Below are 13,524 nucleotides of genomic sequence, written 5' to 3' on the forward strand. Positions count from 1 at the left end.
ACCAGTTCTAATTCCCATCCTAAGACAAACTGTCTCATTATAAACTCAATTCATATTGATCATCAACTGTACCCAGCCGAACACAGCACTTAATCGATGTATATATGTACATAAGAAAATTCTTAGAGTGTGATGTGCTTTGCTCTCATTTTATAAATATATATATCGATATGGAATATGGAAAAAAAATTATAAATTTTATGAAGTAAGTTAAAACAAGAAATCATTGGAATGCAATAAGAATGCGTGCGATATGGAATGAATGAGCGGGATATATAGATGCAATGCTTGATTGTAAATAATTGATCGGAATGATCTTGTAGATTAATGAACTAAAATTGAACATACGAGATAATTTTATCGAGGATATAGAGTTTACTGAAAAAAAAAGTGAAAGAAATTACAAAATTAATTTTAGTTCAATGTTTTTTAAATTAATTTCATTGATTCAGATGAATTCTGATTGTTCCATCATGCACAATTTACAAGCAGTGTTGAAGCCAGACCCCCAAACCATCGAGTTCTGATGATAATTATCATTTTAGTGTTGAAAATAAATCAAAACTTGATGTGTACAAAATATTATGAGCTGTGCAGATGAAGCAAGTGCTGCCAATTCCCCGAGAGTCTGGAAATCAAATAAATTTCGTTAATTATAACAATGTTGTGATTATTTGGCCCATTTAAGGCTTAGGTCTTAGTTGCTGAGCAATTGCATAATTTTTGTGTCATTGCGTACCTCAGTCCAATAAAGGAGAGGCACAACAGTGCACTTAAGCACAATAAACTTGTATCTATTTACTTACCGTAAGAATTTTACTTGAATCTTCTCCAGTAATTAAAAGAAGGAACAAGCTCAAAAACGCCAAAGCATCCCAAACTTTCTTCACATTAAATTTATATTGTTCATCTACATTTCTTAAAATCTCAATAGTATACATTGACTCTTCCATAATATAATATGCCAAAAATATACACATACATACGTAACATACCACATAAGAAATTTGCATCGGAATCGGAGTGATAACTAAAATGATTAATATTGTACTTGCAATGAAATAAAACCAAACTGACTTAAAATATGAAATTATTGTGTCAGAAGGTATTGGAATAGTTGTGTAGTAAACTGCTGTGTATAGCGAAAGGAACAGAAGTGCAATTATTTGTGAGTTATCCATGAAAGATTTGTCTGATAGGCGAAGGACCCAGGCATAAAGAACTATTCTAAAAAAGATCAAAATTTAGATTTGATGAATTAAATGAATTGATGCGTCAGTATGCTCACTTGATAGCCATCCATACCAGCTCCCATCCACAATTCCCATCATCAACTTTACTTTTATTTACTTTATTCAACTGAACCAATGGAACCAATAGATCTACAAACTTAATTAGCAAGAACCAACTCTCCAAATAATCTCTATAAGGTTCTAAAAAGACAGCTAGTATATTAACTCCGTACATTGTATTTACTTCTGTTGTTTCCGAATGTGTACTTGATACTGAATAATCAACGTGAATCTTATTTAGATTAGTAAGTATTTTTGATAAGAACTTGATTGTGACAAAAACATTCAACACACTTGCGAACAGATTAAATTGTTTTGAAACAGCGCTGAAAATGAATATAGAATGCATTGTGCATTGCTTTGTAGATGTGACATGCTTTCACAATAAACAGATAATCAAATGAACTTAGTTTTAATAATTTTAATTCTAGCACGAGGACTCCAAAGACCAATTATTACTATTTTGGTACGATATGGAATAGGTACTACTGGATATGGATAGGTACTACTGGATATGGAATAGGTACTACTGGCACCTACTGGTACGGTATACTGGTAAGGTGATACTACTGGTACTGTACAGTGATTTTCCAAAGTGATATGCCTGCACCGTGCCAAGGTGCGACTAAACCCTACAATCATTCTATGTCATACCAAGTGCACCATTGTATCGTGCCAGTGGTTTACCTACACCATAACGCATATTACTAATCAAACCAAGTCAAATAGTCCCAAAAAAGTCACAAAATTCAAAAGAATTCAAAACAGCATATTGATCTTTCCATACTTGCAAAAACATCTATTAAATCTTAAGATACATCTTACTTCAGCTACATTTAAGAGATATCTCAGTTCCTCATCTCACTCCATACATATCTGTGTCTGTATCTGAATCAACGTACATTAAACTATATTATTTATAATGTAAAAGATAAGACGAGCAATTATTGTCAATTATTCATTAAATTTCGGAGATTTTAAGTGCCCCGCAAAAGAAATTGCATTCTTCATCAAGGAGTCGTTCACAAATTACGTTCAGGGAGGAGGAAGAGATTGCAGACATGATTTAAAAAATGGTATAATATTTGAAAAAGTTTTATATCCCTTATAAGATAGTTCACTTATTGCGGGACGCTCTTAAGGTGGAAGGGTAAAGATTCTGTTATGCCTCAAAAAATACAAATCAGTGAATCGAACTTAACGTATTAAGTGAATGGTCCCCAATATCTTAGTCCTTTTTCACATCACACATGAAAAAAAGCTACATTTTTTCGATTAAAAATTAAGATTAATTTTTGTTTTTGTATATCGATCGATCGGCGAGTAAAGAGAGGAAAAAAAATTCTTCAATCTTCAGCTCGAGCATATGTGATGCATATACATATCGTATGCTTGCACACACTAATTTCAAGAGCATCAGTGAAAGAAAAAAAAAGTTTCCAATAATTCGCAATTATCGTTTGCGGCTACGAAAATTGTTTGGTGTGCATGGTTTCTCATAATTTTAATTTTTGGTGCTCATGTTTTGAAATTATGTTTTCTTGATGTTTTAACTATGACTGAGTGTCTAGAATGATCTATTTTGGATATGTAGGATTGAATATTTAAAGATTAAGAACAAAATGTCAAGTATTTAATGGTATAAAAGATTTTTGAGTAAAAATTTGACAATAATCTGTTGTAAGGTACTAAAAATCAAATCATAACTTCAAATTGCGCTTTATATCAGTCACCTTACTTCCAATATCTCAAACTCATTCCCTTCATTGTCTTCTTCTTTCCCCCTTCATTTCTTTTATATTTTTTTCTCATTCTTGAAATGAAATTAATGCGAATTTGTGTACAGTATTGAATATTAAGTGCAATGTGCATATGCATGATGGGATTTATGTAATGAGAATCGCCATAAATGTCTGTAGATATTGATGGTAAATACCTTGATGGAAGAAAAAAAAGAAATGATGAACAAGAAGATTTTTTTTCGATTTATTCAATCGACACAGTGTCTAATTTGATACATTGTATGTTTCGGAGGATTGTGAAGAGAAAGTGGTCGAAAATTGGATTGAAGGTTCAGGTGTCTTCACACTAAAATTTATTAAAATTCAGGTGATTTCACAGTAGAGTATCTTCCCTCCAATCGTCAACTCAGCCTCATTTCCATCGATTTCTACCTAGTTTTAATTCCATTATCTTCTCAATCTACTCACAATTATTCTCATCATTCAAATGCACATTTTTCAGTTCTTCTTCCTCCTCAATTTCATTCCTTTCTTACCTCTTTATTCTTATTCCATCCAATAAAAAGCAGAAAATATTTTTTTAATTATTTAATTACTCGCCTTCAGGGTGTTGGCGATGCTGAACTTCAGAGCAATGAAAGAAATTGTGAGAGAATTATTTTTCAATCCTAGATCAAAAAGAAGTTTTTAGCTTTGTTTTGTTTTGAGATGTAATAACAGTAATGAAAAAAATAATAACAATGATGATAATCGATTTCGTTGTTTGTGCTTTACTTGCAGGTTTTGTTGTTTATTATAAGGCTTATGGGAACGGAATTGATTTTTGTAGTGGATTGGGTAAAAATGTTAAATCTACTAGCATCCCGATCTCGTCCTATGGTCCTATAAGATCACCTAACCTCAAATCCCCCATCGATCCACCTATATAACCTCAAATATCCATCAATCAGATCACATATATCCATAATAATCTCTCACAACACATCACACAGGTCATGTCGATCAGCATGAGCTAAAGTAACAGAAATAATAAAATTAAAATCTTTCACCTCATATAATTCCATTTCTGATTTATACTTTCATCATATCGATCGAGATGGTTGCATCAATGAAATAAAACTACAAATTTTTATGATTTCGTATTAAACTTCAACATTCATGACACCCTCAAGTGCAAAAATTTTTATCGTTTTTGTGCAACATTGTCCGAACTGAGAAATGAGTTTGATGAACGTAATAGGCCGATGATAATAGAGCTTATTGTGATTAATTCGAATCTGCTGATTTTTTATTTTTCTTGGCACGACAGGGACGGAATGAAGACTATTAGTGCCCCAGGGAAAAAAGGGTTTAAAATCGACTTGAGTCGACTCTTGTCGATGATATTATAGTCCACTTTGAGCTGAAATCAATATTTAATAATTTAACTTTTTTGCATTAAAAGTGTTTGAGCTTTTCTGTAATGATGTGTGACAGAAGTAGATTTTTGGGTAACCCCTACTCCTATCTCTAATCCTAATCTTACATTTAGCTAGAGCAGAGGTGCATGTTTTAGTGTATCCGAGGCTGAGTACAGGGTAAGTGTAAATATGGGAAGTGAACAATTTAATTGACAAAAAACTTCTAAGGATATAAGACCAATATTATAAGAGTGGGGTATACCGAAGGATATAGGATGATGGATATACGCCTTTAGTGAATAAGAGAAAACGTTTATCGAGAAATCAACCCTTGAGGTCCCGTTTCTGTCCTTAAAATATTAAAGAGCATAAAAGGACATGAAGAGATAGAAAGGACATACCGCCAAAGATATCTTTATTCAAAACATTAAAACAATCTCACAAGAAATTCAAAATAAAAACATTCAATCGTGACCTCACATGACCCAATTTATTCACTCATTTTATTCCGTCTTGTCTTCAATATTTTTTTAATGTGCAAATTTCGAAAAGGCAAATTGATCGTTTATAATAATAAGTTGAGTTGAGATCTAAATTTAAATTAATCAAATTTGCAAATCACATTCGAGTCGACATGAAAAGCAAAAGCAAACTGTGAAGGAGAAGCAGAAACAGCAAGAATAAAGAAAAAAAAAACGTAAAAACCCAAAAAAAAGCTGAGCTAAAAATATCGAACGACACATTAACTCACATAATTTGAGAATTAAAATTCATATTGTGCATTGTTTTAAATTTTTAATTGCCAAGTGGAATTGTGTGATGAATGTTAAATGGTGAAATCTGATTGACTTGTGTGTAGGCATATATGAGTGCTCTGGAAGCGGAGGTTGACTTGAACAATTGAGGTTAAAAATTTTAAAATAATTAAAAAAGAAACTATTTTTTTATTTATAAAATCTCAATTTAATTTCTATTTTACAAGCGGGAAAAATTTGCATTTTCAATATTTTTTTTACTCTTTTCATCTCTCACATCCAACAAATCACTCGACTTGATTGCTCGCGGCTCTACGTGCTTTATGGTTCTTAAACAACATTTTTTAAAAAATATTCTTGATTTTCTATTAGAAAAAAATAAAATATTTTTGCATGCGGCTATTCAATTTACTTAATGCCATGGTTTTGTCTATCAATCCATCCATCCATCGATCTATTTCATCTTATTATTACATTCAGATATGCATGTGAGGCAAATCAATTGATATGTTTTGAATGTGAGCGGCTATCTTGAATGAATGAGATGAAATAGAACTGGACTTTGAGGAATTTTATTTTGCATATCAAAAGGGGTTTTCTTGTCTTGCATGGAATCTTTGAGGTTAGAATACTTTTGATGATGAAAATTTGATTGGAATTCTTGTGAATCAGTGGGAAAAAAAGGAGGCTTTGATTAAGAAAATTTGAAAATCTTTGAATGGAATGTGAATAAAACTAGTTGATGTAATCAGATGGAAAAATCGAATTTGATTGAATCCGTTTTGGTTCTTTGAAATTTGAAGATCACTATCTGTATTGGATTAAAAATTTCTTCGTAGCATCACTTTCATGATGTCCTGAGTTAGTCAAATTTGTCAAATCAGATATGCAGGTTGACATATCAGACTAGTTTTTGAACCTAAATTCTTACCGCTTCCTACTCCCCATAAGGTCTAATCTCTCATCGACCAGATACATTTTTATCTTTTATCTAAAAAAAAAATAAAATAAACATTAGCTTTGCAGACCTTAAGATCCATAGCTGCGCGTTTATATGCGTTTCATGGCTATCGGGAGTTTAACGAGGGAGGATTCGCCAGATCATTCGCTCAAACATAGAGCTACAGTTTTATAGTAGAATCTGAACCTCTTCTTTGAGGACATTACTGCTTGTAGCCTTCAAAGTGAACCGCGTTTCCACTACATATGATTCGAAAAAGGACATGTGAAAAATTTCCCATGCCGAGTCTCGAACCCATGATCGCTAGATCAGTGTTGCAATAATTATGTACCGAAGTACTAAACCATTCCGCCACCGAGCCACCTCGACTCACCATCTTTTATCTACTTGAAAACAATTTGAATCTACTTTGTCAATTTACATCAATAAATCCATTTTTCAATTCACTCCATGATTCACCAAACTTAACTGGCTATAAAATTTATTTCTCCATTCCTTCTTCTTCTTCTTGTCTTTATTGACATATTATTCATCCAATTTCAATTCATTTTTTTTTGTTAAATTTTTCATAAATTCATATTTATGCATTTGCACATTGTAGGATATTCTGTCGATTCCTTCCTCCTTCTTTCTCTATGTCGATTGCATGTCTAAAGTTTATGTAATGATGTGACGTGCATGTGACCCAATTTTGTATGTACTTTACTGTTGTTTTTTTTGCTCCTCGAGAACTAATGAAAAAATCAAAAACAAAAATTGCTGCTTTTTTTAAGTTTAATTTTAGAATGATTACTTTACATTTTATTTGGGAATTTTATGGATATGCGTGAATTCATTAGGAGATCCTTGGATCAATTTTGAACGATATTGTATGTCCAATATGGGTATTATTCTGGAATCAGTTATGATATAATTTATGTAAGCAGACTTCATATGTGTCAACTATAATCATTTTAGCTACACTCTCACTTAAATAAGAAGTAACAAAAATTGCTCTTCGTCAATTAGCATCCTCGTCTCGTGCAAATGTGCAACTCTTTTGTCTCTACTCAATTCTGAGAGTAAATTTAAAGATTTTTGACACAAAATTATGAAATTTGAGCATTTTGATATTTTTTAAAGGAACACATAGATTATGAAGAATTTTTTCATGTTATATTGAATATAGTCTAATTTCTGGTGAACATCCTCTTGTCTCCTTTTAGTTGAGCATTTTCGAGATAAAAAATATTTATCTGTTATGAATGACTTGAAACTTAAGATTACACATCGAAATTTCAAAGAATTCTTTCAATAATTTTGAATTTTTTATACAAAAATATTCAATGAACAAAAAAAACCATTAACCAATACAAAGAAGCATTGTCACAAAAGCAATTCCCGTAAATCCTCATCAAAACAGTTCGATACATTTTCATAAAAATAACTATCAACCCTGCGCTATTCCCATTTTTTGTCGTATGTGATCTATAAAAAATATTATTAATAATGAAACTTCATCCCTAATTTATTAAACAAAAGAAACAAAAACTACACATATGTATCGATATATTGAAATAGGACGGTATAAAAAATTCTGTTTTTTGCACATTTAGCAATCTTTCGAGTCTTAATTTTTTTAATAATTCAAACATGTTTTGCCATTCATCCGGGTTTTTAATACATTAATGATGTTAGCTATTTATTTGAAATTTAAAGGGAAAATGAGTAGGGATGTGCTGCAGATTGGGTGATTTTGTGTCAAAACCACCTAAGTTCAGAAACATAACCTAAAAATTCAGGTGTTTAGACGAAAAATTTAGCTTCATTATCTTCAAATTCTGCTTCATAACTTGAACATTTAGCTTTATAATTATAAAATATAGGTGCATAACCTCAAAACTCAGTTACATAACCTTAAAATTCAGCAAAATAACTCTAACATTTCAAATGCGCTCTATGAAACTCCATCTGAAAATCAATAAAAAATTCTCATTCACTCATTTACAGAAAATAAGTTCGATTTCTGCCTGATGTTCAATATATCTTCATGCTTATTCGATTTTCTGTGTCACACATATCTCTATGCGATATTCGATAGATAGACAAACATTAAATTCACATGTGTATAAAAATTATTCCTGTTTTTTTAATTTCTTTTATGGGACAGAAGGGATCGATTTTATGCAGTGCCGTAAATTACAGCAACTCAAGACCCGAAAAAAAATTTCATTTTTTTTTTTGCGACAGCTGAGCATCGAGGAGACAATTGGAAATTAATTAATGAATTTATGGGTTTTATTTCGGGTTGCGCTGCGCTTCGAATTTCTGCAGTTTTTTTATGTTTTTAGTAAATAAATGTGAACAATTGGGAAGGTCTTGAGACCCTTTTTTTATCGATCGATTGAAATCAGCTTCCGTTAGAATTTGAGAATCGAGAGCAATTAATGAACCGAAATAAACAAATGATGACAAACATGCATGAATTTTTTTTTTTTTTTGGACAGAATGAGGGAAACAAATAAATAGAACATAAAAATGAGGACGTTTTTTGAGGATGAGAAATTTTTCTTTTGTTTTTGTGATGAAGATTATCGGAATCGGACGGTTATCTGATGGTCACGGTCATAATTGAGGGAATTTTTCTGAGAATTTTTAAGAAGGTAAGGGAAGTAGTTGGATGAAAATAACTGTAAATTTTTATGTGGTGCTAGCTGTTTTGTGTAAATTTGAGGTTAAGTTTCAAATTTTTTCAAGATTTTGTGGATGAATTGTTGAATTTTGAGGTTATAATGCAGAATTTCGAGGTTTTCCTACTGAATTTTCAGGCTATGATGCTTAGTTTTAAGGTTAAGACAGTTCTATACTTCGAAGCCTTCTACCAATTCGTTATCAAATGTTAAGGTTATGTTACTGAGTTTTAATGCAAATCATACCCACGACAATCCATAGCATAGCCATTTATGTAATCTCTCAAAGATATACTCAATATTTTATTAACTAACGAAGCTCATCCAAAATAAGAAAAAGTAATTTTTGTTTAATTTTTTTTTCTCAAATTTCCTTTTGTCAATTTTTGTTATAAAAACAATCCATCATCCTTAAGTAAACAAAGAAGAAGGAAGCATCACAGAAGATAATTAAAGAAAGTTGATTCACAAAGGAAAGTTAAAAAATTTTATTAGTAAAAAAGAAGCAACAAAAAAATTCATTCATTATATTTTCTTTCACAAATTGGCATCAAAAGAGAGTAGAAAAAAAACTTCTTTGCTCATTTGCGAGTCGCAAGGCATACAAGCAAATGTTGGATAGATCCATCGATGTAAGACATCAAAGGAGCATCGCCGTACCGTAAAAGCTCATTATCCTTTGCCTTCTTCTTACTTAATTCCATGCCATCATCAATCCATCTTCATTTTTTTCAGTCATCAGACTTTGTTACGGATGACATTTTTCTTTGGCTATGGATATTTTGTGTGTCTATGATGTCCTTTGACTTTAGATTAATTTTTCTATGGATGGAGAGAGGTTCTTGTTGATGAGAACATGGATGTGATTTTTTTAATGTTTACGCTTTGAATCTTGACTTTTGGGGTATTTTATATGAGCTGGTACTCAAATTTTTAAATATTTTGAGGTTATGTAAAAAATTTTTAAGTTTAAATGACATATTTTTGAGGTTATGTTCAAATTTTTGAGGTTATGCTGTCGTTTTTCGAGTTATCATTCGAGCAGTTCAACTTATAATACATAGACAGCTCCAAAAATCCTATACAATCAAGCACAGTGCAAAGAACAACGTAATTTGCGAAAATTGAATAAAAAAAGCAGAAAAAATTAAAAATAATATCTTTTTAAGAAGATTGCAAAAAAAAGAAGGAAAAATTTGCAGGCAACAAAAAAAAAAAAGAAAGCAGGCAAAAGAAATAATTTTGATGTGCTCGCGTGTGCCATAAGAAACATGAGGGAGGAAGTGGTGGTGGTATTAGGAACAGAACATAGCAATAAGAATTTTTTAAAATAAAAAAACTTTGCTATCGCTTATTAAAATGAAGGGAGGGTATAAAAGTACACGCAGAGCAAAGAAAATGAGTGACAGAGTGAGAGAGAGAATTTTAATGAAGGCGGCCATTGTAGGTTGTTATGAGTTTCATTACTTCTTATTATTCCTCTCGTTACTGCTGCTTTTTTTTTTTGTTTCTCATTATTATTATTTCTATACGCGGAATAAAATAAAAAATGAAATAAAATTTCGAGGCGACATTTTTAATTTTCTTTTATTTTTTCATCCTCCCTATCCACTTTTTTATGATTTCCTTCTTCTTCTTGCTATTATGCTGACTTTTTTTTCTTCTTATTTATTTTCATTTTCTTACATTAGAAAAAAAATTTATCTTCTTTTAGCGAGAAATTTTTAATGAATAGAAATTAAGTTGATGCGATTTGGAATTTCGAGGGCACTTTGGAAGTATTTAAGGGCTCTGTAGCCAGATTTCGGGACATTATTCTAATTTTGAGGTTGAGATTCGAATTTATTGTGTTTATGTTGCTGAATTTAGAGGTTATGTTTCGAAATTATTGAGGTTATGATGCTGAATTGAGGTATTGATACTGAATTTTGAGGTTAAGTCACCAAATTTTAAAGATACTTAACCAGCCTCATGTTGCTAAGTTTCTAGGTTATGTAGTTTAATTTCGAAAATAAGCTAGTCAAACTCAACTCCACCATCCCAAAAAAGCGCTATGTCCCTATCATACCCTACCATCCATAATTTAAACATCCAAACTCATCTTCTTGATAAAAAAGTTTCATACTTTTAATGACTTTGATGAGATGATGGAAATTTCTTTCTATATATTTTTCTTATTTCTTACTTTGATTGAGTTTTTTATTTTGCAAATTTAAATCTGAATTATTTTTTTTTCTCATTTCAGTTTTGCGCTGCGAAGAAACATGACAACGTTAGAGCATCAGAGGATTAATGTTTTTGAGTAAGTTAAGGAAATAAAAAGTACTCAAAATGATGGAAATTTTGTTATTGTAAGTAGGTTTTGGGAGAGAAAAAAATTTAATTGAATTTAGTTGGAGCTTATTTAAGATCAAAGGGAGTTTTTGGTAACTTGGTTGATTGGTTATGGAAATTTTTAATGGAATTTTTAAACTTTCTTTGATTATAGCATCAAAATTTGATACCATAACCTCAAAATTTAGTTACATAACCTCAAAATTTAGTTACATAACCTCAAAATTTTGCTTCATTACATTAAATTCTTGCAACTTTACTTTGAATCCGTTGATAGAAACATATATATGTTGATTTAACCTCAAAAATTCATCATAACCTCAAAATTCCCAATAAAACTACAAAAACTCCAAAACCTCATTCATAATCTCCCCAAAAAAGTAAATTTAATAGCCGTTTCATGTCATATTAACGCTTCTACCATCAACACCCATAAAAATTTCATTACATTTTACCTTTTACCGCATGGTAAGCCAACAACATCACATGTGTGCTTCTTAAGCAAGTGAGGCTTGTTGTGGATATCACACAACACATAACAATAATAATCTCTTAGTATTGTGGATCTTATTTTTTTGGAGGATGGTCAAATTAAATTCAATATTTGCTTTTCTGCCAAAAAAAAAAAATTTTTTTTTTCGTTCTTTTTGTTTTATCTTTTGCTGATGACTTTTATGCCTTCCACCGTGCCTTCTTCTCCCTTTTTCTCGTGAAGAAAGTCGGCATATGAATGAGACGATGGAACGAAAATGAATAGAGGCAATAAAGTGCAGGCAGAAAGAGTTTTTTTTTATATATTTTGCACGAGGGTTCCACCTCTAATTAAAGTCATATATCATCACCTCTTTAGCTACGCTCTTGGTGCTGTCAGAATTTATTTATAAAAATTTTGCAATGAGATGAATTTTTTGGATTCGATAGAACGAGTCATGTGCTTCTCAAACTATGCTTCGCGATATACTAGTTGAGTGGCGAACAATATTATTTGTGCCACAGTACGCCTGACCCTAAGCAATTTTTCGTTGAACATCTAAGATTTTTAACAGCTCCCTGTATGCCGTGGAAATGAAGTTTCCTACGATTGCACTTTTGAGCCATCAATACCTTCTGTTGCGAAACCAAGTCAAATTCCCAATATGCATTAGGCCTCTTTGGTCAGTTCTTGTGTAATGTGCCTTATAGCTGAATGTTGTGCATCATATTAAACCATTTCTTAATCTTGTACATGACATTTAAAATTTGTTTAAAATTTCGTAAGCAACTGAACCACTTCTTTTTATTAGTTGACTAAAACCTTCAATCTTAAATCAAATAAAATTTTATATAAAATACAAAACAAAAATTCAAAAAAAACAAAAAACAATTTTCGCCTTTCAAATGCAATCAATCGCACTACAATCCACTTTAATTTTCACACGATATACCTAAAGTGAAAAACATAAAATGTGAAGTTAAAATCGCACATACGGACAGACTCACTAACACACAACAAATTTACATCAGTGAAATATAAACTCGATGCCAAAAGCGCGCTCAAAAAGTAATCCAATATTGTGCACATTCATATCGTCAAGAGCATAACTTTATTAACTTTTTACTTTACATTGCGTGTTGCTTTTTTTATATATTTTTCATTTTTGCACAAAATGTGTACATTTTCATATAAGCAGCAAAAAGTGTGAGAACATGAAATAAATCCAATAAATCTGACACTTCATGATGTTCGTTGCTGCTTTTAGCTTTGTATACTTCATACGGATAGGGTTATGGGGGGTGGTGGGTGGCTGGAATGGTCTGAGCAGAAAATTGAGAAATGAATGTGAAGATTTGAAAATTGTTGATGAAAATTGCGAGTTTTTGAGTAAATTTTGAATCCAGTGAGCTGTTTTTTTAAATAAAGATCGTCAAATTGGCTTGCAATGTGCTATTATTTGTCAAATTTTACGACTGTAAAGTGTACGTATCGATCCTCAATTAATTCCAAAAATCCCCAAAACAATTTAATTTCTCACGTCTTTATTCCATTCCATCCTTTTGGCATCTTTCTCTTCTTATTTTTTACCAAAAAATATTTCACATTTTTCATTTTCGATAATAATTATGATTTCTTTATGAACACCATTAATATTCATTTATGTTTCGTAGCATTAGAATGGAATATATTTTATGCAATAAATTATGATTTAATAATATGCACAACATATCTTCGTAAATTTTTTTTCTTCTTCATCTTAGTTAATATGTTTTTATGAATATTTGTAGTAGAATGAGACATGTGAATATGGAGAAAAGATGTATTATGTAAAGTAATTTTGGAAAAAGGACTCTTTTTTATGGTAGATGAGTTTATGAATTATTTGGGGAATAGATG

General features: G+C 31.1%; 1 long non-coding RNA gene across 1 annotated transcript; it reads right to left on the reverse strand.

Moving 5' to 3' along the window:
* Positions 1-352: 352 nt before the first annotated feature.
* Positions 353-1,488, reverse strand: LOC139099398 (uncharacterized). The gene is made up of 3 exons (XR_011545301.1): positions 1,289-1,488; positions 807-1,227; positions 353-628 (listed from the first exon to the last, which is right to left on the reverse strand). It is a non-coding gene; the product is annotated as an uncharacterized lncRNA (long non-coding RNA).
* Between the last annotated feature and the right edge of the window lie 12,036 nt (positions 1,489-13,524).

The sequence above is a fragment of the Chironomus tepperi genome, unplaced genomic scaffold (assembly GCF_022539635.2).
Source record: "Chironomus tepperi strain 1889 unplaced genomic scaffold, CSIRO-AGI_Ctep_v1 contig_467, whole genome shotgun sequence".
Classification (NCBI taxonomy): domain Eukaryota; kingdom Metazoa; phylum Arthropoda; class Insecta; order Diptera; family Chironomidae; genus Chironomus; species Chironomus tepperi.